The sequence below is a fragment of the Octopus bimaculoides genome, chromosome 5 (assembly GCF_001194135.2).
Source record: "Octopus bimaculoides isolate UCB-OBI-ISO-001 chromosome 5, ASM119413v2, whole genome shotgun sequence".
Classification (NCBI taxonomy): domain Eukaryota; kingdom Metazoa; phylum Mollusca; class Cephalopoda; order Octopoda; family Octopodidae; genus Octopus; species Octopus bimaculoides.
The window spans coordinates 8422207-8427369 of record NC_068985.1 but is presented as its reverse complement, the minus strand read 5'-3'; the positions used below and the strand labels follow the sequence as shown (position 1 = coordinate 8427369).

The window sequence follows — 5163 nt, the reverse complement described above, 5'->3', positions numbered from 1 at the left end:
GTGTGTGTGTGTGTGTGTGTGTGTGTGTGTGTGTGTGTGTGTGTGTGTGTGTGTGTGTGTGTGTGGTTGGTTGTGTGCACGCGCGCATATATGTGTATGGGGGACGATTCATACATGCGTTTTTCCCTTTTCTTATTGTATATTGTTTTCTTTTCCTTTGAATTATTTAAACCCTTTATAATCACTCGTTATTCAAATCAGTCTAACCACGCGAGCTAATATCCAACCCGAAATTGATAAAAATACCGACTTGCACAACGCCCTCTTCGTAGACAGAGTTGTTGATGCTGTTGTTTTCTGTTGTGGAATCAAAACTCCAGTAAATGTGTCACGACATTCGTTAACGAAGCAAAAACGAGATATATTCGAATCTACGTAACAATTCACCGCCAACGAAAGACTTAAAAATTGTACTTTGCTTTAAATTTAAGTTACAGTTTATTGTACTTGCGTTGAAAGTCTATCAGCTGTATGAATGCATACGTGTGTGTGTGCTTGTCTTTACGTATAATGGTATATTAAGTTTATGTCCAATACGGTATGTGTTTAAATTGGTGTAGCGTGTATATTCATATATATATATATATAAATATATATACAGACACACACACATATATATACAGGGTGTCCACAAAGTCTGGGTGTATGGGGATTAAAACATACTTTAAGAAATTATTATTTCTTATATTTAATTGTTTATATATATATATATATATATGTATGCGCCACGGTGGTGCATAGCATGGCCGCAGCTCTAAGCTGAAACTTTAAATATATATATATATATATATATATATATATAGTGTAGTATATTGCCACTTAAGTGTGGCTGACCCCTAGGGGTGGATGTTACTGTTGCTTTTAGCCCCAAGAGGACATCTCCTCCAGCTGGCTTATCGACACACTACTGTGTCCCGTTTGCCAAGGGAAGTTATCCCTCCCATCATGATCCGTAGCACGAACGGACCCGCGTCCGTTCGTGCTACGGATCATGATGGGAGGGATAACTTCCCTTGGCAAACGGGACAGAGTAGTGTGTCGATAAGCCAGCTGGAGGAGATGTCCTCTTGGGGCTAAAAGCAACAGTAACATCCACCCCTAGTGGTCAGCCACACTTAAGTGGCATTGTACTACACTTTATCGTGCAGTGACTGTTAATACTTCATTTAGAGAATTAACATTGCTTATATATATATACATATACATATATATATACTTAAGCACGAGGAACATTCTAATGAAGTTGAACATCTTATGTGGCCACCACAGTTGCCGGATTTCAATATTATTGAACATTTATGGTGCATTTTAGAAAAGCAAGGATCGATATCCTCCGCCATCATCACTACAAGAACTAGAGACTGTTTTAGCTGAAGAATGGACAAAAATTCCTTTGGAAGCAATTCAAACTTTGTACGAGTTCATACTTCGTAGAATTCAAGCTGTAATTACTGCCAAAGGCCGTCCTACCGCATATTAAAATAAATTTGCTTGAATTTTTAAGGTGTTTCCATTATTTTGTCCAACCCCTGTATGTTTATATGTCTTTTTTTCCCTTCCTGTTAATCATTTATATATTCCATTTTTAATTTTCATCTATATGTAATTTCATTTCTTTCTATTTCTAACAGTGGTGGCTCAAAATGTGACGACTAATGCTGCTTCTGCTACTTATCCTTCTACTTCGGTTAACGGGTCTACTACAGTAGCTCCAATATCGAACTCCACGTCCAAATCCGTAAGGAGACTTTTATAAACTTATAAAATTGTCACTAATTATGCTGTTACAAAAGAAATAACTGTATATTAAAGCTGTCACACGGTTAAACGCACCGACCTGCGTAGAGTGTTTTATCTATGTCCATTTTACTTCTAGCATATGAGTCACTCATCGATTTGAGAATCCGCTTTTTCTTCTATGTCACTTACGAATGTCTTCAAAATTACAATTTTTGTTGCCCTCGTACCCCTGAGAAATCTATTAAATAATAATAGTAATTCTTTCTTCTATAGGCACAAACCCTGAAATTTTGAGGGAGGGGACTAGTCGATTAGATCGACCTCAGTATGCAATTTGAACTCAGAACGTAGCGGCAGACGAAATACCGCTAAGCATTTCGTCCAGCGTGCTCGTGATTCTGCCAGTTCAACTCAACACCTTATTGAATAATAATAATAATAATAATAATAATAATAATAATAATAATAATAATAATAATAATAATAATAATAATAATAATAATAATAATAATGAAGAGAGGCACAATCAAATGTATGGACGGGATAGCGATACCGTCGGGGGAGGTTATGAAGTAAATAGAAGAGATGGGCTATAAGTACTTGGGGATATTGGGAATGGATAAATTGATGGAGAAAGAAATGACAGAAAAATTGAAGGTGGATTACTTGCGCAGACTGAGACTGATCCATAAGTCGAAATTAAACGGACGAAATAAGATTGAAACTATCAACACCTGGGCGGTTTCACAACTCAGATATGGAGCAGGGGTAATCGCATGGACAGTAGACGAACTAAACAGCTTAGACAGAAATAGAAGGAAGGTGCTGAATAGATATGGGATTCTACACCCCAAAAATGACACAAACAGACTCTATGAACCGCTATGAACCGCTATTATTGGAAGTAACAAGGTCAGGCTTGTGTAGGATGGAAAATTGTAAAGAAAAAGCGCTGTACAAGGACTTGAGAATGAATGAAACTGAAAATAAGGGGATAAAGAAAGGAATGCATGGACAATTTCATAGGGATGTTGAAGATAAGACAGAGAGATAAAAAATGGCTATGGATGACTAAAAGTGATTTAAACCTGGAAACGGAGCCTCTAATCTGTGCTGCCCAAGAGCAAGCACTAAGAACCAATTACATCAAATACAGAATACACAAAACATCAGAAAGTGATAAGTGCAGAATTTGCGGACAAAATAGTGAAACCGTATGGCATATTACCTGTCAATGTACGCCACTAGCCCAGAAAGAATATAAGAGACGTCATAACAACATAGCAAGGCTTGTCCATTGGACATTTTGCAACAAATATGGACTTGGCAGAGCAAAAACTTGGTACGACCACAAACCTGAAGGCACCATCGAAAATGAGTTCGATTCCAGGCAGTGACCTTAATAATAATAATAATAATAATAATAATAATAATAATAATAATAATAATAATAATAATAATAATAATAATAATCAGTAAATATAAAGACTTGCTAATAGAAATTGAAAAAATGTGGCATCTTGAGGAGACTACCGTATAGTGATTGTAGGAGCTCTAGGAATGATAAAAAACGGTGCTGAAGCCTATTTGAAAATGATACCAGGATTATCATCCCTGAAGGAAGTGCAAAAAATAGTATTAACTGGAACGACTCATATACTGAGAAGAGCATTATCGCTGTGAAAACAACATTCATTCATGAATTTATTTAATTATTAATTTTTTTAAATACATATTTTACCTGTGAATTTGCGTGTGTAAACTGGGAATGCATACAATGAGCTTCTCTGCCCTAGGTGTACGGAAAACACTCGGCGAGAAATGGAAGAGAATTTGAAGAAAGAAGAAAAAAAAAACGACAACAACAACAACAACAACAACAACAACAACAACACCAACAATAATAATAATAATAATCTTAGGAATGAGAACCCAGGTTCGAAATTTCCCCAAGTCACCTGATGAAGGCTGGAGGGTATATCAGCCGAAACAATGTGTTAACAACAAACAAGATGAGGACAAATATCTGTCTAATGTGAATAATGTACATAATTCATCGTCTCTTAAATATAGAACTTTATTGAAGGACAATTAAATGCTCTGATCAATTTAATCGACTGTACTTCCCCTTTGCTTAGAAATGTGTAATTATATATATTAAGTTAGAAATTTTGAATATCCCAATAACTACGTACAATTTTCGTTGTTGTTGAAATTTCTTTTTTCTTTTTTATGCAGGGTGCTGCTGGAATTGAATCTGTCTGTAGCCAAGCCTTCATGACGGTCATCAGCCTCGTTATTCTTCTGTTTAACTTTATAGTATCTCACTAAATAAAAATTATAGCGGTCACATGGCAAAATCGCTTCGTGCACCAATATATACGAGGAATTTCTACATGACAAGCCTTTCAAAGCATTGATGCAGCAAATTCCTCTTGTTATTCACTTGTTTTCTTCTGTTTTAAAATAGTTATCTAATTCTATCGGTTGTTCCACCATAGATTTTTTTTTTTCTGAATAAATTATTTTACCTTAAAAGTATAAACTCGCGTAAAAGACAAAAAGATGTCGTCTGCGATCTTACATTTTGTTGAATCGTCTCATTTTCTTCCGTATCTGTTATGTTTTCTGTTCCTTCTAGCATATTTTCTTTCTCTTTCTTAAATGGTTTATTAATAAGAATGGAAAATAAAAACTGAAGAAAGCTAAAATCTTACTAATTTCTTTAATTTTTTTAGATTTTAAATTTAATTTAATTTTTCTTTCTTTTACTTCTTTCAATATAAAAACGCATTTCCATGATCCTACAGCACTAGATTTTGATTAAGTATATTCTATCAAATAATTATCTCATATTCCAAAGGCTTAAAGGAAAGTATAAGTGAAACAGCAGAATCCAAGGAATCGAGTGCTGGTCTTTAATAGAAAAAGGTAAATACAAACAGCTTATAACGCGAGGATGAGTAAGAATCGCGTGAGGAAAAGGTATGATGCTTCGGGTAGGTCCCCCTCAATTTCTCTATTCCCTACGCATCAAACCGCCCTACTATGCTACGGCATGCTGCTTTCTCAGCTTAGGCATAAAGTTTAATGTATCCCACATCAGTGATTATATATATATGTGTGTGTGTGTGTCTGTGCGCACGCGCGTTTGTGTGTGTGTGTGTGTGTGTGTGTGTGTGTATACTACATATGTGGGAAATTCTGTCTGTGGGTGTGTTTGTGGAGTTGTTAGCTAAGTCCTCCTACATCGTTTTATCGATTTTAATGAAACTTGACACGTGAATGGAACTCATGTCTGGAAACCTCATGGCGTACCTAGCTTATTGAAATAATTGACAATAGGGCCCCTGGAAGGGATTCTTATATATCTCTGATATATTTTATTTTAAAAATCAAGGGAAATAACCCATTCGTCCCTGG

At 35.6% G+C, this 5163-nt stretch overlaps 1 long non-coding RNA gene across 1 annotated transcript in view; it reads left to right on the top strand.

The window, feature by feature from the left end:
* Window positions 1-4451, top strand: part of LOC106877071 (uncharacterized) — a 44688-nt gene extending 40237 nt beyond the window's left edge. Inside the window, exons 3-4 of the long non-coding RNA XR_001410330.2 lie at window positions 1632-1738; window positions 3979-4451. This is a non-coding gene — a long non-coding RNA (uncharacterized LOC106877071). The remainder of the gene's footprint in view (window positions 1-1631; window positions 1739-3978) is intronic.
* Window positions 4452-5163: the final 712 nt, after the last annotated feature.